General features: G+C 43.0%; 1 protein-coding gene and 1 pseudogene across 2 annotated transcripts in view; one reads left to right on the top strand and one right to left on the bottom strand.

Moving 5' to 3' along the window:
* Positions 1-27,295, top strand: part of ZNRF3 (zinc and ring finger 3) — a 144,243-nt gene that overhangs the window by 32,449 nt on the left and 84,499 nt on the right. Inside the window, exon 1 of one of the 2 annotated variants that reach the window (XM_059894278.1) lies at positions 1,860-1,879. The exons of the other annotated variant lie outside the window; for it this stretch is intronic. The gene's annotated coding sequence lies outside the window, so the exon portion shown is untranslated. Of the gene's footprint in view, positions 1-1,859; positions 1,880-27,295 lie in introns of those variants that run through there. 2 annotated transcript variants of the gene reach the window in all.
* LOC132347759 (origin recognition complex subunit 4-like) lies at positions 14,814-16,111 on the bottom strand (annotated as a pseudogene).

Here is a 27,295-nt window from a genome sequence, read left to right as displayed (position 1 = left end):
GTGGACGGTGGGTCCCTGCGTGGGCGCGCGATGGTATCAGCTTGGCCCCAGGGCTGGAACCTCAAGATCAAAAGGCGCCGCGCGCTCAGCGCTTCAAAGCCGCCGGAGCAGCCCGGATTGATGCAGAGAATGAGAGCGCTCTGCTGATGTAATCATAGCCTGTGAGACAGGTTCTTTTTTTTTTTTCTTTTTTTAAAAAATTTAAACAAAGACACCCCTTGTTTGTTTAGAGAGGTGAAGCGTGTGCCGCGGAGGGCAGGCGGCATCTGGAGGCTCTAAGCCGGGCTGGGGTGGGCGCGGGGGGTGGGAGCGGGGGCGGTAGGGCAGGAATGCCCCAAGCGGAGGGAGTTTTCTTAGATGGACTTGCAGATTTCTCCGTAAAAGACAAACTGTTTCTCTTAAGAGCAGTTGATTTTTGTCCCTTTCTTAGGGTGGTCGGGTTTGTTTCCAAGTGACCCTCCTGAGATTTTGAAAGCAGCCTCCTCTGGTGGGTGAGTCAGGCTTTGGAACACACCTGGTGAACCAGGTGGGAGACAAACCAGGAGTAGTCAGGCGGGGGTGTGGGCTGCCTGGGGTCGTTCCTGCTTATCTGTTCCTTCCCCAGTGGGTGTGAAAGGCTTGCCCGAGGCTGGTGAGCAGGGCTTTCTGTTGAGGGGGGGGGGGTCCCCAACAATATGGCAGAATGCCAGGATCTCCACCACCCCCAGCCTGAATATTTTCCAAGTCTTTATAAGAATCACAGACGGGTGGCTGATTTTCTAGGTCTTCCCAGCTTAAGCTGGTGTGTCTGCCTTAAGCCGTTTGTTCAGTACACACATTGGCGAAACCCTGTGCCATGCATACCTCCATGATAGCCATGCCCCATTGTCTTACAGACAAATCGTTGCACAGATAAAGCAGTCTTCCAAATTGAGCCAGCTTGCTGGCCCTTGAGCTCCTTCCCAGGATCTTTCTTACATCAGAGGTCGGGATCAGTGGGGTCTGAGGCACTCAACCAGGCTAAGTCATGGTGACTAACGTCCACCTCGTCATCTTATGGGCACACCGAGCAAACCAGCACCTGTAAAACCAGATTTCTCTTCTGTCCCCAAATCCTTTTCTCTTGGGTTCTTGCCTGTAACTCAAGCTCAAATCCTGCTGTCTGTCTAGACTGTCTCCTCTCTTCTGGCCCCAAAGATGCCTCTGTCCACGCATGTTGAATTGTCTGTAAGCTCCTTGACAGCCAGACTGGGAGGCTTTTTATCCTTTTTTAAACTATAAATCAGATTTCCCCCATCTTCTACACCCCCCCCCCCAGTATTTTATCATGAAAAATTTCAGACATATAGGAAAAGTAGAAGAATTTTATAGTGAACACCTATATACTCGTTGTCTGTATTCTACCATTAACATTTTACTATACTTGCTGTATCACATATCTATCCATCTGTTCATGTGATGTGTCTTTAATATTTGAAACCTGGGTACATGTATATGGTAGGTGCTCAGATGTTTTAATGGATATGACAGGGTTTTTTGAGGTTCCCTTTTTATTCTGGTTTTACAACTTTTAGATCCAAATATCTGTCTTTCTCTCTCTCTCTCTCTCTCTCAAGTTGGAGCAGCCCCAGGGATTTTGCTTCTTGATTTGGACACTCAAGGGAGAACCCAGAAGCTTGCAGTGGCCAGAGGACAACCTGGGGCATGGAGTTTGCCTTGGAGACCTGTTGTGTTTGAATGACTTGCCTCCTCATGCTTCTTGGAACGGAGCCCATTGCTCTTTCTCCATCTTGTCCCACCCTTTGCTGCCTGATGGTTGCAGGGCTCAGAGACTGTAGGTTTTCGTACAACAAGGGTGCTACTGTAGAGTGAACGGTTAGCCAGCTGGGTGGAACTTCTGGTAGGTTTTTAAACTGGTTTTAAAGATCTCTAGCTTGAAGAGTATTGTGTTTTTTATTTTTATTTTTGAGTAAGTAAAACAAGTCATGTTTCTTGAAATATCAGTATGAACATGTGCTTTGGAGGGAAATCTCATTGGAATTGGCAAAGTCAGCTTATTTGTATGACCCTTTCAGTTGAAAGGCTTTAGCTCTCACTTGTAAATCTGCTCAAAGGATCCTGGAATCCTAAAATATTTTGACTTATATGTAAAAACTTAGATGTAAAAAGCTTTGCAAAGTTTAGATGAACCACGGCTTGTTGCACTTAAACTGGCTTCCCGTGAGCTTTCCTTTTTCTTCGCTTTGCTCAGCTTTGTGTCTCCTCCGGAACAAGCCGATGGGATTGTGGGTGTGTGGAAAGTCTTCTAGAGCAGAAGCCCTTTCTTTCACTGTTATAAGCAGGAAATGGACCAGGTCTGCAAGCTTACCAGATTCTTTCTCTTCAAAGGATGGGTAAGCTCTTCAACTTGCGCATGGTGAGCATATTTTCATTCCAGCCTGTGGTTTCCTTGCTTAAGGGGTTGGGTTCAAAGAGGTTTCAGTTTTAGGGGTGAGTGTGTGTGTGTTTAGAAGAACGACCTGACTTTGCCATGGTCTCCATGGTGCCTCCAGGATGCCAAGAGGTCTGTGACATGGGTTGTGTTGTGAATCTGCTGGGTGTGCCTTTTTTTACTCCAGGGTTATACCTATTTTATTTTGCTGTAGCGGTAGAAGGCAGCTATGCAGCCTTTTAATAATGAAGCTAAGACCACCGTCTCCAGTTTGATTCTGTTTGGAGACCTTTTTTTTGTTTGGTCTAGATCCATGATCCAGCGGTACTTGTGATTTGATTGTCTCCCTAACCCCCGTCTTGGTCTGTGTTAATTTTTGCCTAGCTCTTTTATTTTGAAGTTTTTAAGCATTTAGAAAAGTTGAATGAATAGTTGAGTGTGGCAAAATGTTAACAGTGGCTCAGTTTATACTCTAACATATGCTCTGTGTGTGTGTGTGTGTGTGTGTGTGTATTTTTTTCTGTTTTGGCTAGACCATTTGAAAGATGCCAATACCATGACTTTTTACCCCTTAATACTCCAGCATACATCCAGCTAAGATTAAGGACATGCTCCTAACCACTGTGTCATCATCACGCCTGTGAAATTGACATGTTTAGATTTCTCTAAGTGTCTCAGACATGTCTGAAATAGCTGGCCTTAAAAAATCCAGGATGCATTCAGGCTTCTCTCATAGTATTCAACTTTTAAGTAGTTATATTGTGTTGATGCACAGATACTGTAATGCTAATGGGAAAGCAAAATAAAAGGAAAAGCTTCTTCCACAATCCTACTATCACAATAAACCAAACGAATTTCACTTTTCCATCTTCTTATATTTAAAAACGAAGCTCTGGACAAATTTTTTAGTTCATTTTTATCGTCATCCATGAGATAATTGGCGGTATTGTGGAATGTAAAAGAAAAAGAAAAAAGAAAACTGACCAGGACTCTTGCGCAGTTTCACCACATAACCAAAAATTGTGGTCTTTGAAAATTCTTGCTGAGAGATTGAGAGTTTTACTAAGAATGTCAGGAGGCCAGTGGCCTTTGAGTACTGTTTGAATCAAGAGGGAAGAAATCAGCTCTTCCTTTGGTTTGTTCAGAAGGCTGGTTTTTTCTGATGATGTAACAGTGTCTGTAGGTCTTGGATCTCCTTTTTCCAGAGTGGCTTCTCTACTCTTGGCACTTCAAGCTGGATCATTCTTTGTGGTGGGGGCACTGTCCCACGCATCAGAGGATGTCGAGCAGCATCCCAGGCCCCTACCCACTAGATGCCGGTAACAAGCTTCCCTCTCAGTTATGACAGCTAGAAACGTCTCCAGATATGTGTGTGTGTGTTGGGGGGCAGGGGCACAGCACAAAACTGCCCGTAGTTAAGAACCATTGTTCTAGAAACTCTTTAGGGTTAATTATTGAGTTGGGGTTAACTATGCTACTGATGAATTTCTGTGGAGAGACATTTCCTATTACAGTGAGAATTAAACTATGTTAAGCCCTATCCCTGTCTGAGAACCCAGAAATTTCTAGATGTCACTGGCATCTAGAAGGGATTGAAATCACTTGGCAGATGACAACAGAGTGTGTGCCTTTTGTGATTTTCACACTTTAGCCGGAGCTTGTTACCTGATATTATTGGGACCTGTGGATAGTTGGGTGATTGAAAAAGGTCAGTTCAGTTGAAGCTGGGAATGATTTAAAAAGTTTAAAATTATATTTTAATTAAAGTCTGTGAGCAGACGGTCAAACCCAGGCTTTTGTGAATGGGACCACTGAACTGTATTCCTTAGAGTCTTACTTTAGCCTTCCTCTTGATTTAGCACTTAAAATTCACAGTTCTGGGCTTTTTTTCAAAGTGAAGGGAAAACTTGCAAGCACTTGCAGACTATCAGGAGCCTTCCAGAAATTTGCCGTTTTCCCCCATTTTGTCTAGTCTTCAAAAGTTGCACTTAGTTCTCAGCCATTTTTAGTTGTCTTCGTTTAATCTTTCTTTCCAAATTATTTGACTTAGTTTTCCTAGGATAAAACTCAACTTTTTGCATCATTTAAGAGTTAGTTTTGTTCTAAATTTATATCAGATAGAGTTAGCATAAACAGATCTACAAACACTTACAGCCTGGCTGGTGGGAGCAGTGGCGTGTGGTGGTCCTGGTGATGGTTTCCTGGCCAGGCATCTGCAATGGGAGCAGGTACCGGCTCACGGCGTATTGGGCAGGTTTGTCAATAGCCCCTGCTCTGTTCTGAAGTAGCGGAGAGGCTCCAGACAAAGGCGGTGCCCTTTCTAAGTGTGGGCCTCCTCAGGAGTTGGCAGATCTGGGGGCAAGATCTGCCTTAGAGGCCCCAAGCTTCTCGTTGCTCATCTGTCAGGTGGGAGTGACAGTTATGCTAAACTACCAAGCAGGTTATCCTGCAGGTTCCACACAGGTCACCTAACGGACACACAGGATGTGCCTTTGCAAATGTGCTGTGGGCCCCTGGGGTGTTATTAATGAGTCAGCTTTTGCTGAGTCTGAGAGTGGATTGCTCTTCTGAGGATGTGTTGGCTGCTTCTTGCTCTCTGACCAGAGGACACTTGAACCCTCACACTGAGAGCTTTGGGCCAGAGTAGGAAACAAGCGACTTTGCTCAGTGCATGTTCATACCCATCCCTGAGGAAATCTCTCTGGGCTCCTACCATGCTGATGGCAAAGCCACATGGCGTGACTGAGTCTTTGTTGCAGGTCTTGCTTGAGCGGAGATTACTGGCTTCTCAGTGATGAACCCAGAGAGCAGGTGGGAGTGAGGGGGCAGGAGGTGGGAGGACAGGGGCTCGGCTGGGGTGTCGGAGGCTGGCAGGGTTCTCATCACAGGTCCTGTACCCGCGCTTTGATGCGCATGCAAAGCAGTGACTTGTGGATACTGCACCACCCCGGAGGAAAAGAAGTCATCGTTGCGGTGCAACATTCTAGGGTCTTCTGGACGGTAAAATTTATTTATTTTTGCCAGGATGCCACTTTCATTCTTTCATCATCAGGCTGACCAACGCTGGATATGTCAGCAGAGTCTTGTGCTGTTGAACGAATGGTTAGATAAATCTCACACTGATGCTCAGACCTTGAAGGACTGCTTGTTGTGGAGTGTCACCAGTTAGGGAAACTGAGCCCATCCAATTGCTCTTTTTGTAACCTTCCTCCTTCTCCCATCAAGGGAAGCTAGAATCTTCCCAGTAAGTGAAGATGTTACTTTATAAGTATGTTTGTAGCTTGAAGAATAGCGAAATTGTGTTGCAGTTAGCATTAGGGAAACCCTGGAATTATTGATGCAAATTGTTATTAATACAGCACAAATTCTGCCCTGAAGCTAGCACTAGTCTTTTGAAATGGGAAGTGACAAAAGGAGAATCAATCCAGGAGGCTACTATTGGTTAGGGAGCCCATCCATCCTTGCCAGGCACTAGGTCAGGCACTAGGAACACTGCAATGGAAAAGGCACGGATCCAACATCGCACTAGGGAACCTGTGTCCCAGTACAGTCATTCTGGAAACAGAGGGACTCTTCCTGTCCAGTTCCCCGGGGCTGTATGTGTAGTACATGTGTGATCGAGAAACAGCTAAGCTTTGGTCACATGGCAAAATACAGGTGAGGCTCCTGTGGTCAGAGAAGGCGTGATGGGGACATGCCGAGCTTGGTGATGCATCAGTGTGGAGAGCCTGGGAGACCCGAACTCGGTGACAAGTGTAGGCTGTCAGCCAGGCATGGGGCCAACTTGGAACAGAGGCTGTGGAAGGGACAGGGGTGTGTGCGGTACCTATAGCTGAGGCTCAGGTGATGACCTTACCCTGCTCAAGCTCAGAGAGGACGAGTTGAGCCACGCACACAGTCATCCCTGAGCACCTATTTGAAATCAAGGGTGAGAGCCTAGATCAGGGAGGTCTGCCTGGGGCAGTAGGGTGTGGAGGAGCTGATGCTTATCTTAGCTGGGGAGAGGCCTGACCCTCTCCTGAGCTTGGTTTCCTCACCTGTAAAACTAGGCCTACATCTCAAAGGTCTCTCCTGGTTTGATTAAAAAAAAAACAACAAAAAACAAAAAAAACTTAACATTGTTGAGTAAGAATGTAACCACTTGCCTCTTTGATCTTTGATCAGTGATCCGGGTGAGTGGAGGGGACCTGGCTTTTCCTGGCTCCCGCTACCTTTGGAGTGAATGCAAATCGTCTGTTTATAGATGGCCAGGCCCCTGTTGTCATGTACAGAAGCTCAGGCAGCGTGAGAGTGCAGGAGCCACACAGCAACACGGGGTCATTGTGTGCATGTACTCGTAGTCTGTCCCCGGGCCGCTCTGCCCGGCAGTGACTTGAGCTGAGAGGCAAGACTGAGCAGAGAAGTGGTTTCTGCAACTAGAGCCCTGAAAGCTGGTGCAGGGCTGATCCCTATTTACTTCAGTCCTTGTCTTGGGTGTCTCTGGCTGTGGTTGGCTCCCCTTAAGAACCTGCTTGGAGGAGGTTTACCCGGTGTCCGCCTTCTCTTTACCAGCAGTAGTGAATCTTCAGTTGCATCCTTTCTCAGATGTGCTGTTCCCTCTCGCCCCTCGTCTCCATGCCCCTTGCCTCTCCCTCCGTCTGCCTGAAAGACAGAAAGCAAAACTTCTAATTATATGGAAACAAAGATTGCCAAGGTTTATTAGAATGAAGTGTTGTGGGTGTGTGTTCCACCTATAATAACAGCCAAATCTTCCAAAGTACATCATCTGACATTTTAGAATATAGACCTTCTTCTCATGGCAAAGCTGTATTTTAATAGCTTATGGTTTTAAAATATCACCTAAACTTACGAACAAATGCATTCTTCTCAGCTATACCCTGATTCTACCATGATCTTCCCTTTCTTCTCCTTAATGTCTCTAGAAATTATTGGAATCTACTTATAAAAACTGGGGGATTGTACATTATAAGTCTTCAAAAATGAATCAGTTCGAGTCTGAGCAGTATGATAGTTAAAAGGAGTTTTAGGTGTTATTCTGATTCTCTTTTTTTAAGGAACATTCCAGAACTTGATTGAAGCCATCAGTGTTCCTGATGAGCCATGGGCCCGTGAAGCAAACGTTGGAGTCTTCTGGTGGGCATCATAACTGTTAAGGAGTTAGTGTTACCCCTGCCGTGTTTAAACATTAACCAGAGGGCTTCCTCTGCTGTTATCTGTTATCAACAATTATTTGGAACATTTTCTGGCAGTCGAGCTTTGTTTTTCCTCTGAGGAGATGCTAGAACAGGATGAGAATAGACATTAGGCCTCAACAAAGGAAGATTCTTGATTATATCCAGAGAAACAACTGGCTTTGCGGGTACATAGAGTTTGCCTTCTTAACATTTTGTAACCTCCTGTCAACACCCCCTGCCCCCCCAATACACAAACACACACACACACACACACACACACACAAACACGAGTTATCTGGATCCGGGGGAGAGGGCTGTAGTAATTATTTTATTGTATAAAAATGAATGGTACCTCTTTTCCTATTAGGGATACTCATTAAAATTGCTTCGTGGAGACAGAGTGATGGCAAGGTACAATGAGACACAGTCGAGTGCTCTCTGACATATTAATGCTCTGAGGCCACTGATATTTGGGGGGACACATAAAGGGGGTACTGCTCTATTGCAGATGTGTTCATTTGGTTATTAACAAAAGGCTGGGGTGACCCAGAAACTTAAACCCGGAGAAGAACAAAAGTACTTTCAAACTCACAAATGGGACGATGTTGGAGGCTCCTGAATAGCCCCTCTGGAGTGCTTTCTCTGCCACCTAGCTGCTTTGGAGCTGTGGCTTCTAATAGCTTCTCAGCCTAGAGGGCCCCATAAAATTTTAGCCTGTTTCTGTATAGAGTGCTTTGGAGTGGCCATTTCTCTCTGCCTCTTATTTACTCTCAAATACCCTCTGGAAAAAGAGCTGATGAGGTGCATTGAGAGTTGACATCAAAGGCCATTCATTGATCGCCATCGCTCAGTGCTCCTGTATTTTTGGCCTTAAATTTTGTTTTAAAAAATTGTTTTAAGGCATAACTCCTATAATTCAAGCAAGCATTAAAGTCTAATCAGTGAAAAAGTATATAGATTAAGAAAGGAGAAGCCTTCCCACCCTACTCTTCCTCCTGTAGATGCTGCCATGACCAGCTGGGTGCCTGGTTTTTCTTTTTGGCAGTTATCTGTGTGCCCTGTTCCTAGACTTGCTGACCCAGGGCTTCTCCGAATGGAGCAGGGGCACCGGAGCACCATAACCAAGCCTCAGCGTGGTGTGCAGTGCGGGTCGCGTGAAACAGGACACACTCGCAGGCATTTGTGGGGCAGTGGTGCTTACCTTACGCCCCTGGGTTTCATGTCTCTTCTGTACGCTTCAGATGTTGCCCCAGTTTCTGGGTATGGCTGTCAACGATTCTTGATTCTTCTGGTGTTGTTCTCCTAATAGGGCACTTCCAGAATGGAATTTCTGAATATCTCAATTCCTTCGATCTCAGATACAGGCACACAGACCGTCCCTGTACCCGTCCTTTGTCCTGAGAGGCATCTCTGCGGGAGCCCGTCAGAGGCAGCCCACCTTGGGTCACAGGTGATAAAGCCCCGTTGTTTTCAGGTTTCTAGTCACTCAGCCTCGACCTTGGCATTGCTTCTCTGTGCCTTGGGTTTCGGGTGCCCTGCCGGTGCCCTCGGTTCATCTGTCTTTATTCCGGGTTCTTTGCTTGGCGTACATTCACCAGGCTCCGCTCCCTGAGGGCAAGGCTGCTGTCTTTGCACCTCGGAGGCTGGCCTGTCCACTGTTGATCCCCTGTGTGGGTGAGGTACCCACCCCGACACCCCACACATCTGGCCAACTGCCCCGGGTCAGCCTGCCACCTCCTCCAAGGTTTGTTGGGTTCTGTCCTCCAGTGGCTGCAGAAAATGATTTTCTACAATTCCATCACAGTGATTTATGAGAGAATCCATTTTCCTAAACTGGATATGGGGGCCCTTCCACCAGCAACAGAGTATTCCCTGAGGGTCTCAAAAGAGGCTCCCCACCTGAATTCCCAACCACCTCACCAACCCCAGGAGTCTTGGGAAGATCCAAGATCTTTTTATTAGAAGAAGCACTGCTTGTACTTTTTGTCCTTCCCCACCGTGCACTGAACCCCACCAGGCCTTTCCTGGTCCCCTCCTCGGTGTGGGAGACTCTAGGGGTGTAGACCAAAGGCCCAGTTGAGGTGATTTAGGAAGCCAGACCCTCGCTTCTCTGGCCTAGGTTTCTCTGCATCTGTCAGGCTCTCCCAAGAGCTGTTTTGATTCACCCGGCACCTTTATTGCTGGTTTCCGCTCACTGGCTGGCCTGCTGCTCCCAGACTCATGTGAAGGTCTTTCAGCTGTAGGTCCCTAATGGGGAGGACAGTCTCCTGTCGGCTCTCCAGTGTCATTCTCCTTATCCTCTGGCTGAAAGTCCTGACCTGACCCAGCCATGACCCAGATTCGGACCCTAGGTGGTCTTTCTAGCTTGGTCGACCTCCCATCTCTACTTGTGCAACCTGGGTTTTGTGGCTGTCATGCCCACCCCGCACGCCACACCTGTGCAGTCTCCTGCCTTGAGGACGTGCTGTCTCTGAGCCCTGGAGTCCGTCAGCGGCAGGCACGACACCTTTCAGGTCCCAGTGCCTCGGCACCTCTCTTGGGTTCCCAGGGCCCTGGCAGAGCAGCAGGCTCAGTGCCTGGGAGTGTGGCCCTCGGTTCCTGGGCCTATGAAGTGCCCTGAGTGGCTGCTGGGTCGTGGGTGGCTCACTTCTGATGGCTGTGGTCTTGCTCATCTCTCATTCCTCCTCCCCCTTGGCTCTAGGAGGTAGTAATTTTTTTTTTAATTAATTAATTTATTATTTATCTTTGGCTGCATTGGGTCTTCGTTGCTGCGTGTGGGCTTTCTCTAGTTGTGGCAGGTGGGGGCTACTCTTCATTGCGGTGCGTGGGCTTCTCATTGTGGTGGCTTCTCGTTGCAGAGCACGGGCTCTAGGCGCACGGGCTTCAGTAGTTGTGGCTCGCAGGCTCTAGAGCACAGGCTCAGTAGTTGTGGCTCACGGGCTTAGTTGCTCTGCAGCACGTGGGATCTTCCTGGACCAGGGCTCGAACCTGTGTCCCCTGCATTGGCAGGCGGATTCTTAACCACTGCACCACCAGGGAAGCCCCTCTGTGCTTTTCTTTACCATGGCTTTCCAGTTTCTCTTTTTTACCTTTTAAAAATATTACTTTTTAGGAACATTTGGTATCATGTGCATAAAATTATTTACTGATTTATGGGCAAAATGATACAAATAGCATCTTTTTTTTTCATAAATTTATTTATTTTATTTTTGGCTGCACTGGTTCCTCGTTGCTGCGAGTGGGCTTTCTCTAGTTGTGGCGAGCTGGAGCTACTCTTCATTGTGGTGCGCAGGTTTCTCATTGTGGTGGCTTCTCTTGTTTCGGAGCATGGGCTCTAGGCGCGCGGGCTTCATGGGCTGTGGCACGCGGGCTCAGTAGTTGTGGCTCGCGGGCTCTAGAGCACAGGTTCAGTAGTTGTGGCACACGGGCTTAGCTGCTCCGCGGCACGTGGGATCTTCCCGGACCAGGGCTTGAACCTGTGTCCCCTGCATTGGCAGGTGGATTCCTAACCACTGCACCACCAGGGAAGCCACAAGTAGCATCTTGACTGAACATCATTTACCTCAGATATTCAACCAGCAGTACATTTTTTATGCAGTCTCAACCTATATCCTATTTGTTACCTCTCAAAATATTGGTAAACAATTATTTTAGCTTTATTCTGTATTTCGTGTCAGTGTTTTGGGCACAGGTTGTTGTGCTACTGTCAAATTTTACTTGTTTTTTCTGCAAGTATTTAACAAAAAGTTAAAAAAAGAAAAAAAGTCCCATAAAACCCCACCTTGGGTAAGTGATTAAGTATTGTACAAATAAAATGTATGCTATCCCCATTCCATTCCCAAGTTAAAAAAAAAAATTGTATGATTTGCATATGAAGTTTTTCTTCAGTTATATATTCTTAAAGAGGGGAACAGTAGCTTTATAATTTATAGTGAGGCTTACACCTTGAGATTTGCAAGAATGGGAATAGGTGAAAGGGAGGTTTGTCAATTGTGGCATTTCCCTCCTTTGTTGTATAAGCAGATTGTATTCCCACAAAAGTACGTATGTTGGCCCTGTCAATTTTAAAAGAGGCTAAATGGCATTAGTTATCTTGTCTTTTCATACAGAGATTTTTAAAAAGTGGCTTAGGAAATAGACATCAAAGATATAAACTACACTTCCCAGCTATAACTAGTTTAACAATTGAACGGAAGAATTCTGGTATTTTCACTTAGGGTAATCAGTAAGAGTGATCACCAAGGAAGCTAGCTTTCATTTACATTTTTAGTGTTGCAAATTCTTTCGTTTATCCCGTGACTTTCAAAGAAAATGGGGGTGGAGGAGCCCCACCTAGTCACATTGAGTGTCACAGTTCACACCAATGGATTCTCAATTTTTTTAGGGTAAAGGTGAAGGAAGGGGCAACACTTAGGTTATGGTGGTTTGAAAGAACCTGCGTTGTCTTCTAAAACCAAATGAAAATGCAAACCACAGTGGAATCAGCAAGGAATCTCTGCAGAAAGACCAAAACTGTTTCCAGAGTGCTGCTCTGCAAAACAGATTCTTCAGGAAGTTAATTGTATATAATCATCATATATAGCATTATGATGTGGTAAATTTGAACCAACAGCTCTTAATTCCTCAGAGCCATTCACATGCATGTCCACAGAATTGGAAAGACTTTTTGTTTTTGTTTTGTTTTTCTTAATAAGATCCTGTTTTTGGTAGGGCACTTGGAGGGATCACATGAGTGAAAACTGCACCAATGCCGCTAACATTCCTCCTCACCTGTTTTTCAATCTTTTGATTGTGCTGTTAACAGGCTACATTCCTCCTCTAGTAAATGAAAATATCTTTAAGCCGTATTTGTTTACATTATTCTCAAAAGTTTTTTGCTAGGGCTTTTTCAGATTTGGTTTTTATTTTATTGATGATGGTTTAAACAATTTAAGAGATGAAGTTAGGTTAAAAAATTTAAAGTACATTTTAGCTTCTCTGTATTAGGGAATATGGAAAGGGGAATTTCAACATTCCTTCTCTGAAAAAATGCCTTTGAAATGTAGGCACGTGCTTCATTTGTATGACTTTTGCTAACCTATTTTTTCTAGCTTGTTTTATAGCTCTTTCCCTGATGTTGATGGATTTTCTGTAGCTCTTGTGGAGCCAGGGAGGCAGATGAGCGCTCTTAACCTTTTAGTGGAATCTTAAGCTGATAAAAATTTGCAATCTTTTTTTAAAATATTTATTTATTTATTTATGGCTGTGTTGGGTCTTCGTTTCTGTGCGAGGGCTTTCTCTAGTTGCGGCAAGCGGGGGCCACTCTTCATCGCCGTGCGCGGGCCTCTCACTATCGCGGCCTCTCTTGTTGCGGAGCACAGGCTCCAGACGCGCAGGCTCAGTAGTTGTGGCTCACGGGCCCAGTTGCTCCGTGGCATGTGGAATTCTCCCAGACCAGGGCTCGAACCCGTGTCCCCTGCATTGGCAGGCAGATTCTCAACCACTGCGCCACCAGGGAAGCCCAAAATTTGCAATCTTCAAGCCAGTTCTTTAGGTACTTTTATGGTCAGTGCCTTTAAAGCAGAGGGTACTTCCCTAAAACAGTTCAGAAAAATTTTTAAAGGGACAATTTTAGCTCCAGTGCAAAATCCTTGCTTCTAGTAGTAGTGAATCTACCATGGTAAGTATTTTGGCAAACTGTCCCCTAAAAATCTATAGACTATTGCATAGAACCAGAATGCAAGCCTTAGCTTTCATGAGACACTGCTGAAAAGTAATTGACAGTGATCTGAAAACTTAGAATGCCTAAGTATGCAAAGAATAGGTTGCAACTACTGAAGAGCTATTTTTATGTGCAGAAATCTCATATTCCATTCTAAACGCAATACTTCTTAAAAACCAAGTAAATAATTTCTTAGAGTTTTAAAAATACATGGTAAGGAACATGTTACTGAGCTTTGGTGTCAACGAAATGAGTTGAATTCCAGGGTCTGTCAATCCTCTGGACAGGGCCACTACTGTGTTAGTTTTCTCACCTGTAAACAACAGTAACTAAATATCATAGGGTCTTTGACAGTTAAAAGGATTACAAACTGCACAAGTATAGGGACTCTCTCTTTTGTAAACCTTCCATGAAAATAATAGGCAATCAAATATTCTTGAATAAATGAAGTCACAACACTTAATGCTTATTAAATTTCACTTTAAACATATACCCGGGACTTCCCTGGTGGTCCAGTGGTTAAGAATCCGCCTTCCAGTGCAGGGGACACAGGTTCAATCCCTGGTCGGGCAACTAAGATCCCACACGCCTCAGGGCAACTAAGCCCACACGCCGCAACTACTGAACCTGCGCACTCGCCCGCAATGAAGATCCATTGCAGCCAAAATAAAAATAAATAAACAAACGAACAAACATATACCAGTATTAGTTCATGGATTCCTGAATTTATAAGGTGATGCTTTGACATTTCCACATTCCTCACAGGGGTCTACTTTTTGTTACAAATAGATTTAGTTAACACTGTCGTACACTTTCCATTATTTGTGGGAGTGGTTTTACAGGAATTTCCTACAGTGCCTGTTAGAAAGACAAATGCTAGTCCCTAGAAGAGGCCCAAAAATCTGTATTTAAAAGCCTCCTACAAGAGATTCTTCTGTAGATGGTATGAGTACCATATTTTAAGAAGTCTGGAAGAAAATGTTCAAACTTTTGGCTTTTTTCTTCCATGTGAACCATCTTCTAGCCAAACTGATCAGTCTCCTGAACTAGAAGACCTTGGTCTGGGACAGAAACCCAAATTTCCATGAATACAGAAAAACTGCAGCACCCCCCAATGGACCAAACGATTACTCATTACACCTCAACTCTTACCATTGTTTCTTTACTGTTTTAAGGATTGTTAAAACATCTGGCTGCTGGGTTGAAATGAACTCTTCAAATGTACCACATAAATACTTCACAAGTGTTAAATAAGCATGTGGTTCAATCCCTAAAATAGTCATGCTTATTTTTTTGAACAACTACTTACAAAATAATCTAAATCACTGGAATTATAAATCATGTAACTGCTCGTGATTCAAAGGCAAGGCACAGCCATGATACTGCATATGTAACAGTCTCCCATAAATACAAAAATACATCTTTATAAATATAGGAAAACATAGTAACATATCTTGTTAAAGGACAATAGCTTTTAGTTCTTTAGAGAAGTATGCCTGAAACTCCATAACTGAAGCCATGGTTATATTTATAACCAGTTTAGGGAGGATGTTGCCCACTGCCTAACATCTGTAGGACAGTTAGGGTATTTCTGCAAAGCATTCATAATTTGTGTATTATCCAGAAGTAGTTTCATCAGCTGGTACTCCCTCTGTGCATTTACTGATGTTCTTTCCAGGGGCCTTATTAATTCTAATTGTTGTAAGTATTCAAAAGCCTTCATGACAACAGGTTTCTCAAAATTATAAACAGAATAGGCCCTCCTTTGAACAAACTTCTGAAACTCATTATAAACCATTTGAAAATTAAAGGGCTTCTCTTCACAGATGTCATTTAAATGTTTCATTGCTATGATAAGACAGATTTCCAAGACCGACAGACCACGTACAATATTTGCTTTAGAGTCCACGCTACACTGCTGATTTGCCTCCATCAGATCTGCTGCAGTCATAAATGGTTGTGATGGTGTTACGCGATTTAAAGCAAGCCTCAATAGCATGTGTAATGACCGCAGGTTTTTGCTGACATTGAAATGCTTCTGCAGCACTTCTTGTACACTTCTATCTTCTGAGAGACTCTGAACCTTCTCATTCCGCTTCTCAGCGAAAATCTTGTCTGGAAATACTGCAGATAGAGATAATTGTTCTTTAAATATTTTAAGATACTGTGGAAAACCAAGTGAATTCATTAAGTGTATCTGCCAGTGGGAAAATCGTGACTTCACTCTTTTTTCTAAGAGTTCCAAAATATCCAATCTACGTGTAAGACCAATAACTGCTACTGGAGTCTGTGCAAACTGAGAAATGTCAAAAAGATTATAGAGGAGTGTTTGGTTTTTATGATGAGCAAAAAGATCAAATTCATCTAATATGAAGATCGCTGGGCAACTACTAGTCCAGTCACCTTTTTTTAAAGCTTCCAGAAGAAATGAAAGGTTTTCAGCAAAACTTCCAAAACTTTATCTCCAACTACAGTTTCCAGATTTAACTGCCTTTAGGGCAATTTTGTCCTCGATCTGCAGCAGTCCATTTAAGTGAACTTGTAATACATTTTCACTCCCTCTTCTCCTTCTATTAGTTCTTTCAAAGCATGGTTTATTAACATAGTCCTTCCTGATCCTTGGGGTCCAATAATGAGAGCAGAGTTACTTTCTCCATGGATAGCAGTTCTTTTCAGCAGCTCAATTAAGTGTTTATATTGTACTTGTACTCCAAATAGGTTACTATGTGGACTCTGAAGACAAAATCTTTCACATAAAATTCTTTGTACCCGCGAAAGGTATTCTGCTTGTATTAAGTTGTTACTCTTTGATTTACGACTGCTCATTTCAACAAATTGAAATCCAGGGCAGAGCAGGATTCTGGGGACCGCGGGAATCCCTTCACAGGCTCCTCTCGCCGCGTACTCTCCTCTGCCTCACCTGCTGCCGCTGCCAGCGATACACCCATACTCCCTTTACCAGGGCTCTCATGGAGCTGAGCCAGCAGGCAGAGCAGCCCCTTGAGGGCCTCTGAAAGCAGAGCTGAAGTACAGACTCCAAGGGTCTTCTGCACGAGGTGGAAGGAGTCTCAGGATGTAGCTGGAGGGAAGGAAGCCAGCCGGGCATTATAAATACTCCCGGGCCTCGGAGTAGGATGGCAGAGGACATCCGGGGCTATTCCAAAGGCAGGGCTGATAGGCTCACACCTTGTTCATTTGAGCTGCTACTACATTCATGTTTAGGAATTTTTTTTTTTTTTTTAAATTATGAAGATGAGTCTCTACCTCTTAAACTGTTAGTTGTCATGCCCTGGCTGGTGCTGTTAATATACAACCAAGACCGGAGGCCATAAATTTGAAGATGATGAGCTGGTGCCAACAAACTTTCCTCTTACAATAAAAAATTTTTTAAAAAAGAAACCCTCCCCCCATGCCAGATTTGTTTGTCTGAGACTTGTCTCTGTAGGTATCCCAGGGGCTCCCATGGAAGCTGGCCTGGGATGGTGGGGAGACAAGGGAAGGGACAGAGCGGGTCAGTCTGAGTTGGGACTGGCCTGTGCTTGCCTCCCGGTGCACGTGCTGTGTCAGGGCCTGCATCTGGGCTTAAAATGCTATTCATTCGTCAACATACCCCCTTTTCAAGTTTCATTGTTCTGTTGTTTTGACTATAAAAGTGACACTTTTTATAAAACCAGTTTCTGTGATCTGGAACAGGGTTCTCAAACTCTTGTGTGCATCAAAATCATCTGGCCCCCACCTCTAGAGAGTCTGATTCAGTGGCCCTGGGGTGGGGCCTGAGAATTTGCATTTCTAACAAGTTTCCAGATATCGCTGCTACGGCCGATCTGGCAACCACCCTTTGAGAACCACTGATCTAGAAGGTACAAGGAAATGAGCACCATCTTCAGTCTTACCACTCAGAACCATTGTTAACATTTGAAATGTAGTGAATATATACTTATGTATATGGACAGAGTTTTAAAAGCAAAGATGGTTCTGTGCTATACATATTATTGCTTTTTAAAAAAAAACTTTTTTTTTTTTTTTTGACTGTACCTTGCAGCATGTGGAACTTCCCCCACCAGGGATTGAACCTGCACCCCCTGCAGTGGAAACATGGAATCTTAACCACTGGACCGCCAGGGAAGTCCAAAACAAACTTTAAATTTTAGAATCGTTTTAGACTTACAGATAAGCTGCAAAGATAGAGAGTTCCTATATACCATTCACCCAGTTTCTCTTATTGTTAATGTCTTACATTATTGTGGTACATTTGTCACAACTAAGGAACCAACAGTGGTACATTACTGTTAACTCCACACTATTTTTGCTTTTAATGAAAATATTACTTTTAATGTTTTTTCATAATAAGATTCAAATATCAGAACTGCATAGTGACAGAAGGAAAAGACCTCTTTACTCCTCCCATCTCATTACCTATATATTTCAGAGTATTTTTCTGTGCACTTGCATACCCATGTAATCACACACACACACACACACACACACACACCTTTTTTTTTTTCATTTAATGTGTCTTGAAAGTTTTTCTTTATCAGTATATCTAGATCTGTCCCATTGTGTTTCAATGGATAACACACATTGTTTGGTACCCTTTTAAAACTTAATAATATCTTATCAGTTTCCAGAATTTAAATCTAGTGGATGAAAGGTGAGGTCTGGCATACCTCCCTTTTATCTTGCATTGGAAGTTAGACATTATTTGCCCGCCTCTGTGGAGTACTTAGCATGTTCCAGGCACTGCCAAGCCTTTAGCATACATTATCTAACACACTTATCAAAACAACCTTACGAAACAGGTATCATTATTGTCCTTATTAACAGATGAGGAAACAGGGTCAGGGAGGTTAAGCGAGCAAAACCCTTTGACGACTTTCTAGCTGAAGCAGGCTCTCTGGTGTTTTGAGTGTCGTGAGCCACTCAGTTTAGTGTGACCATGGCGTGTTTGTTCAGCTTTCCTGTGTGCCACACCCAGTGCTAGAATATGAAGGTGAAGGATGTCGTTAAGGAACTTGGGCTAGTTGGGAGGACATGCATGTAAACAAATAATTATAGGCTAAGAATCACACCGGAGGTTTTAAATTACTGGTGGGGTTTTGACACCTTAAAAAAATCCACTGGAGGAGGGGATGTGTGCTCGGAACTGTTGCATTGCAGAGGTGCAGAGGGAAGCGCAGCATCAGACTTGGCAATCTGACCTGAGTTCGAAGTCTAGTATTACTTTTCAGCTGAGTGACCGTAGGTAAGGCACTTAGCCTCTCTGAGTTTTTGTTATGAGTATCTTAAAAAATACTTCTTATGGTTGTAAGATTAAATAGATACATAGTAAGAGCTAGCTATTGTTATGCTCAATAAATACACAAATATATATTAAGTATTTTATATATTTAGTGGGCTTAATAAATATAAATGTGTAATCTCTGCCACATCAATTGCTGAGTGGAAACTTGGAGGACTTCCGTGGCGGTCCAGTGGTTGGGACTCAGCGCTTCCACTGCAGGGGGCACAGGTTTGATCCCTGGTTGGGGAACTAGGATCATGCATGCTACGCGGCGCGGCCTAAATTAAAAAAAAAAAAAAAATCCTTGAAAAGTTCTAGACAGAAATAAGTAAGGAACCAAATCTCACAGTCTTTTATCTCTCGAGACCAAATCCTGAAGGCCTCCCGGGATGCCTCATGCCCCCGTCTTGCCTTCTCTTGATGGGCCTCGCTCTTGGCACTTACCCCTCACTCCCACGTGCATTTTATTCTTTTCGTGCCTTCTCTCCTCTGTGTAACTGTAGTCTCTTTGAAGGACAGGATCCCTGCCTTTCATTCTTGTGTCCCCTGAAGTTAAATGGAAACACGTTGAACATCAGTTGCAGAACCAGGTGCTTTAGGAGGGGAGGCGCACGCTCTCCTTGCCAAGATGGTCGAGCTTAAACAGGGTGGTCTTGGAAGAGTTTTTTCATCTCTCCCAACCATTCTTCCCCCCTGGGTTTTTCAGACGTTGGCCTTTTACACCCAAACTTGAGTTTTTAACATGGATGGGTCACTCAACATTTTGTTCAAGATTTTTAATGAACTGTATCTTAATATATGAGTAGTCTGTGTTATGAGTTAACTTAATCCTCGGATCTTTCACTGGGAAGAAAGATTTATGTTGATATTCCCCGCCCCCCCCCCCCCCCAACTTAGAAAAGCAGAACAAAACCTCAGCAGGCCTGTGTCTTGTGTAGCCAGGACAATTCCGACCAGACTGCCATAGGTTAGATAAAATGCCTTTTTCGTTTTTCCTTTCCTACTTATGCTTGGGGTAAAGAACCTTCTGGCAAAGAGTCTGGACCAGCAAAGCTGGAATAATATTGTAAAGAAGCTTTGGTTGAAGATGAAGCTAAGTGAGTTGAAGGAAAGACTAGCTTCTTTGCTATGTAATGGCTTGGAGAAGTTTCTAAGTTTGTCTTGGGGGATTGGCGGTTAAAACATGGTCCATGTCAACCTGAACTGTCTAAATAGTAATCTTGAGAAGAAATAAGGCAGTGTTATTTTTTTTCTCCTTTCCCTTGAAAATTGGCTGAACCTCACACGTTGGTTGGAAAGTGGGCTTGACTTGAGTATGTGAAAATCCACTTTCCTAGATCCGAAGAGCAGGACTCCCATTTCTGAAGGGTAGTAACAGAGAGCCAGGCGAGGTTTCTGCCGTTTTCTGTTTTTTGTTTTTTTTTGAAGGAGTTTGCTCCCCCTAAGAGAGCCAACTATTCAGAAAACTTAATCACAGGTTCTTCCTCCATTCAGACTTAATCTGGTCATTCAGAGGCCCTTTCCCTCCCCTTCAGAGGCTGCTGGCACCTGACCTGGGGCCACAGAGGTCTTCCTCTGGGCCTTTGGAAGGCTGAGAGGGCAGGAGCAAGTTCGATTCTTTGGGTTAGGGGGTTGAGTTGGGTCTCTTAAACTTAATCTCCAGTTGTGAACTGTAAGGGAGACCAACCATCAGAGACCAACTCCCCTTTATCATTTACCATTGCAGCCAGAAGCTTCTAATGGTTTCAGCCAAAAATATTTATGAAAATGACCCAATATAACAAAAATGTATTTAACTGAGGTTGTTCATTTTATGGACAGTTGTTCCTTTTCAGGAACTTGAATCACCCTCATGAATTCCTTTTTTTTTTTTCCCCTCCTCTTTTTCTGTCTTCAATTCTCCAACATGTTCAGTGACAGTGGAAGGTACTGGAGAAGTCTTTCTTCATATAAATAAGTGCCTACATCTCTCCTCATACTTCTCTTTTGTTTTTTTTTTAAATTTTTATTGGAGTATAGTTGATTTACAATGTTGTGTTAGTTTCTGCTGTATAGCAAAGTGAATCAGTTATACATATACATATATCTACTCTTTTTTAGATTATTTTCCCATATAGACCATTACAGAGTACTGTACTTCTCTCTTTTCTTGACACTAAAAAACAAAACAAAACAAAAAACCCACAATAGTGGAAGTCGGGTTCTGAGAAGTCCTGTGTTAGTGGTAGCATTGGCAGCTGAGGACGAAAGTGATGAGACCCTGGCATGCTGATTAGGAGCACTCGCTTGTTTACTAGCTGGGTGGCAATAAAAGGTGTCTGGAGTACTGCAGATTTATTTTTGTTGATTTGAATTCAGAGTTTATTTCATTTTTATTTTTTTAATTTCATGTTTACTCTTTTCCACTTGGCTGAGGACAAATACAGATAGTCTTGGCCTATTGAAAGAGCCATTTAAATTTGTTTGATTTTTGTTTTTAACACAGCACATTTTATATCCACAAAATGTGGTGAAGACAGAGCCATTCATAAAAACAGATTGCACAAGTCTGTGACTTCTGAGTGTTTACCCTGGAAGAAATCACCCGTGCCATTTTAGCCTTGCCCTTTCACATGGGATATGGTTCTGTGATTGAGTTTCAGGCCTGAACCCTTTGTGTGTGTACATCTAGCCCCATGAACCTCTCACCTGTTTCAGGAAATCATTTTGAGCAAAATGATACCTTCTTTGAGAGTCTGAGCACTTTCTCAGCAGAGCCATGTGATACAGACACGGAGAGCAGGGTGAGGACATACAGATGTGTCCACCTGCCTGTGGGCCTGACTTCTGTGAAAACCCGCCAAAACCAACAGATGGACTGTTCTTTGGGAGCACTTTGTTTCAGAACTTTCATATAGCACATCAAGCCATTTAGTAGCAGCCAGAAACGAAGACGAAGCTTTAGCCCCTCTCCTTGTCCCTAGACCTTTATGGTTGTCGCCCATGACAACCAAGAACTTCAGCTTGGGAGTTGGGAGACCTGGCTTCCAGATGAGCTGGGGGAATGTCCCAAGGTCTGTCTTCATTCGGAGTGAAGGAATGGGACTTGATTCTCTAGCGGTCTCTTCCCCCTGAGTCCTGTGTGATTTCGGTGCACCAGTGCTACATCTGGGGTTGGAGAGCTCAAATGCAAAAGGGACTATTTGAGATGTCCACTTAGGGGCTGTGAAGCCTGTCGACTCTTGTGCTATTTACTTGGAAAAATGAGGGCAGCTTCTACCCAAAGTAAAGGCCGCCCTGAGATTCCCCTATTTGGATTCTGTGGACAAGTGGTTGGTCTACTCTTCTTTGTGGCTGCTGTTGCTGTATTGGGAAGGGGGCATTTGGACCAAGGATTTAGAAATTTTTCTGCCGGGAGATGATCACATTTGTACTGAGATGGTGCTTAAAGCTGGTACTTGCCGTTTTATCACTAATGGCTGTGTTTCTCTTTCCATAGACGTGGGTTTTATCTGGCCGTCTCTCAGGTACGCTGACAGTTTTGACTAGTGCTTAAAAAGGCAAGTTCAGGAAATGCTATTTTCTGTGTTTCTTCTTTCCCTACTTTCCCCCTCGTTGAGCAGCACAAAACTGCCAGGTTTTATGTTCCACTGGGCAGTTGCTGCTGGTCTGATGTTTTTCTATCCCCTCCTTCCTCCTCCTCCTGTGCCCCCTCCCCCGGAGACGCCCCTCCTGCATCCGTGCTCTGCTCCGAGGGGAGCTGTACCTTTGTGGTTCTTCTGCAGCTGCCGGACTTTGATGGGGACATGCTTGCTGCCTCTACACTTGCTTCCCGTAGCAACCGGCTCTTTGAAGATGACCTCTTGCTGTTTGCCTGTTGTCTCTTGTGTTGGATTATAGATGAGAGATTTACCAGGCTGGGGGTAGGAGCCTGCTGTTAGCACATTTCTTTTAGGGTTCCCAGCGTCCCTCAGCCTGTGCTTTCTCTTTCCAGAATATGAGGTTTTGCGGGGGTGGGGGTGTGGAGGGGATATTTGTGCTGAATCAAACACAGTTTTGAGTGTGTAGGATTGCCCTAGTTGTGAGATAATGTGGAAATAGTTGCTGCAGTGATTCCTTACTGAAGCTATTTGGTTTACTTTTCATTTTTATTATAATGTGATTAACACTCATTAGGAAGGGAGGGCACTCTTTGACCCCCCACTCCCCCCAGGTGTTGGTATGTTGGCACTAAACTTGCTTCCCCATATAATCTGAGTGCTGGGAATTGCCAAGTACCTAAATCTCCACACACTTGAACACCCGTGTTTTCCCCCAAAGCATCAAGTTTTCTCTTTCTTTACAGCAGCAGAATCCCCTGACATGTGGCCCCTGTCTTGCTTGGACAGCCCCTGATGTGCTGTGCACAGCTAGTGCGTGGATTTCTGTTCAGCTCTGTGAACTTGCCTTGGACAGAATGAGGACATTGTGGAACAGCAAGGATTCCAAAGGAACCCTGGATTAAAACAAAAACTAGCCTTTTTTTTTTTTAACCTATCGAAGTGACAACGGCTAAAATAATAGTAGCGCCCATTTTAGTAAAAAGGTACAAGAAAATAGACATTTTTATGCACTGCTGGTAGGAGGGTTGTTTGTAGCAGCGTATGTATCAAGAGCCTTAAAAATATTCATACTCCTTGACTCAACAGTTTTTCTTCTAGGAATTTATCCTAAAAAACAAAAAACAAAATCAGAGGTGCATATCAAGATTTTTGTGTGAGGATGTTCTCTAATATGTTATTTATGATAAAAATTGCCAACAATGAGAATATCTGGCTGGCAAAGTGATAGTACTTTTGTTCATATAGTAGAGTGCTTTACAGACATTAAAATTGTTTGAGAGTATTTAATGTCAAGGGAAAATGCTCATAAGTGGAAACAAAGCAGAATATAATAATGTAGTTTAGGGAATTCCCTGGCGGTCCAGTAGTTAGGGCTCTGTGCTTCCACTGCAGGGGTATGGGTTCGATCCCTGGTTGCGGAACTAAGATCCCGCATGCTGCGAGGTGCAGCAAAAAAAGTGTAGTATATCATATGATCCTACTTTTTTTTAATTAAAAAATAAGAAAAATTGTATGGCATACATAGAAAAAGACTATAATGAAATACTACCTCTCAGTTTTTTCTCCAGTAATGAGATTTTGGGGTGTGTTAATTTTCTTCATATTCTGAGTTCTTCAATGATCAGATAATTACTTTTATAAGCTGAGAAATTTAAAAAATTGATTCCCTACCGATTAACCCACAAAGTACATTGATAATGTTTTCTTTTAAAGCTAAGTATTTTTTAAATAGGTGAACCAAGATAATACATCTGTTCTTTGTTTTTTTATCGTTAGAATGTGCTTGTGTTTTTTTTTTTGTTTTTTTTTTTAATTGATACCACCATCATTCTTTGTGTGAGAGAAATGGCTTTGCAGCTTTAAGAAGTTGTGGTTTTATCCAAAAGGAAGTTCTATCCCTTAGCAGGAATTCAATAAAATAATATATCATCTTTTGTAATCATGCAATGATGCCTGACTTCAAAGTGACTTACTAGTTTATGGGCATTGGTGTTTGGATTGGTTGTTTTTGGCAAAGTCCAGGTGGACTGTCCATTTGTTAAAGGTGGATGCATGGCAGTGGGCTTTGGAAGCCCTTCTGTTTGTTAGTGGTTGAAATCACTAGTTATGGACCTTACCCTTATTTGGAAATATTTGTGATTTGGGGGAAGAATGAGAAGTATTCGCAGGTGATGGTTCTATGAGCAGGTTATCTAGGGGCATCAGGCTGGTGGGAGAGCGTTTTGGGGACCGGAGGGTGGGTTTCATTTGTGTTTGATAGTAGCAGATGGCGGCTGATGGTAGGAAGGTCTGCGCTGTCCGTTAAGGTGAACTTGACTGTGAGGTTGGTTGAGTTACTCAGCTATGCTACAAGCCTTATGCTTCTTCAACCCTCACTGTCACCAATTACTTGGGAAGCTCATAAAGCTGGGAGGAAGAGAAGTATAGCAGTCATTTCTTGGGAAGGCATTGAGAGGCAAGTCTAGAAGGCTGGAATATGGGTAAAACTAGCTTCTGTTGGGTTCATCTTGTGGGAGGGACTGGTGAAGTTAGGGTTGGCTCTCCTGAGAGGGTTTAGTTTTTTAATACTCTCTTCTATTTTGAATCCTTTAAATAGGCACATGTGGGAATCCACAGGTGTCTAGATGGAGTTTTCTTTTAACTGGTATCCTGTTATTAACCATAGATTACTGAATAATGTTACATTGTATGGACACCACATTTTGTTTATACATTCATCAGTTGATGATCATTTGGGTTGTTTCCACTCTTTGGTTATTATAAACAGTGCTGCTGTGAACATTCATGTTCACGTCCTTGTGTAGACATGTTTTCATTTCTCTTGGGTGTAAACGTACCAGTAGAATTGTTAGGTCATACGGTAACTCTGTGTTTCATATTTTCATGAACTACTAGACTATTTTCCAAGTGGTTGCACCATTTTACATTCTTATCAGCAGTGCATGAGGGTTCCAATTTCTCTCTGTCCTCATCAACACTTGTTGTTGTCTGTTTTTTTGATCATAGTCATCCTAGTAGATGTGAAGTAGTACCTCGTGTTCTGATTGCATTTCTCTGGGGCTAATGATGTTAAGCATCTTTCCGTATGCTTATTGGTCATTTGTATATCTTATTTGGAAAAATGTCTACTCAGATCCTTTGTCCACTTTAAGTGGGTAATTTTTTTTTTTTTTTTATTGTAAGAGTTCTTAACGCTCATAAAGTTTGTTTTTTTAATATTTATTTAGGTTGCACTGGGTCTTAGTTGCAGCACGCATGCTCCTTAGTTGTGGCATGTGGACTTATTGGTTGCAGCATGCGGACTCTTAGTTGTGGGATCTAGTTCCCCAGCCAGGAACGAACCTGGGCCCCCTGCCTTGGGAGTGCAGAGTCTTACCCACTGGACCACGAGGGAAGTCCCTCATAAAGTATTAAGGTGCACAAAGAGATTTTCTTTATGTGGGTTGTATCTACTGATATTTGCCAGGTGAGAAATTAAAACAAAAACTTTAAAAATATTTAACTTTAAAATATGCTTTAAAATAATAATAAACCCATTACATGTTAACATAGCTAATATTTTTTATGAACAATATTATGCTTTGGAAAATATAGTGAAGAGTGGTCTTTTTAATATTTTTGTCTCTTTAATATCTGGCTTAATAGAAGATAGTTGGATTCTCACATCTACTTCTGTACCCAGTTTGTTTTGATATGCTTTGGTTGAAGTATATGAAGAAAATCTGGCCTTACACAGATGTGTAGTTGGAAAAGGGAGAAGTATTTTATTAGTTTCTTAAGATAATTGTGGATATCTTTGATACTATATCAAAACTCAGCAAGAGGTAGTTTCTTGAAGGTTAATTGTAATGTGGAACCTGAAGCCATATAAATGAACTCTTCATACTCTTTTACGTTGAAATCCATTGGTCTTGCTTGCACTTTGAATGGGTCTGTTACTAATGGATGATTTTGTATTATCGTGCATTGGTTATTTAGAAAATACTGATTCACTGAGTCATACGGCTCTTTCAAATGCTGACACATTTCATTATACAGTATTAAAAAAATCACATTTATTAATATCCTCATCATCCTCAATAGGAAAGTCTTTAAGTAGTACTGGGATTCTGTCAAGCACATGGTGGTAGATACAAATTTCCCCAAATTCTAATTTTGCTTGGAAGCTCAAATTTTATTGTTGGCAACAAATATTGTCAATTGTTTTCCTTGAAGTGGCAGGCTCCCTTCATTCATTTGTGAGAAAATGTCTGCCCTATACTTATCTGTATAACCATACTTTGTCAGTGATTCTTTTAAGTAAAAATGGTGACCCATAAAAAAGTGGCTAGTTCAGCTTGCAACTCACAATTGCACAAGTACTTTATCATGAAGCAACCATGTGCTTTGGTATGCAGCAGAAGTGCTCTACGCATACTTCCTTTGTCACACAGAATAATAAAAAGTATGTACTCAGGAGTTGGGAGCTAATAAAATAAAAAATAATAAAATAAAAATAGTTTTTATTCATCAGTGTTCTTCATCAGTATTGCTTCGTCAACATTCTTAAGGAAACTCCTTTTTCTGATTGCAAGTATACAGTAGTCAGGAGTGCAGTCTGGCGCCACTGCCTTGATTCACTCAACAGTATTATCCCACTGTTACATTTACACAATCAGTGCAAATGTCGGCACAATGTAAAAGGCAGTTGTTGTCTTAGTATTATTACAAATATGGTATTGCCCTCGCAGATTCTCTTAAAAGGTTTAAGGACCACCCCCACTGCCGCCCCCACCAGGAGCTTATAGAGTGGACTTTGAGAACCCATGGGCTAGATGGCATTTAATGGAAATTGGGGTGAAATTGTTTTGAAGGCACTTGCCCCTCTGTTATCTCAGATGTTAGCACACATTTGCATGATGATAGTGACAGTGTTTGTGTGTGTATTATGCACCTTGTAGTTGGACATTCTTCCTAGTCTTCAGCAATATTCAGAATCACAAAGCTATTACCACTGAGGCTCCTTTGAAAATAAAATGCCTTCCCATTTTCTTTTCTTTTTTTTTCTTCCAAGAAAAGGCCTCTCTTCATCACCCACCTTTGCCAGATGTGATGTTTCCTTATTTCATGTTTTGAGTTTGAGAAAGCAGGGGCCCTTTAGGGCCTTCC

Source organism: Balaenoptera ricei, chromosome 14 (genome assembly GCF_028023285.1).
Source record: "Balaenoptera ricei isolate mBalRic1 chromosome 14, mBalRic1.hap2, whole genome shotgun sequence".
Classification (NCBI taxonomy): Eukaryota; Metazoa; Chordata; class Mammalia; order Artiodactyla; family Balaenopteridae; genus Balaenoptera; species Balaenoptera ricei.
Note: the sequence above shows the minus strand (reverse complement) of the source record. Positions and strands in the feature narration are given on the sequence as shown.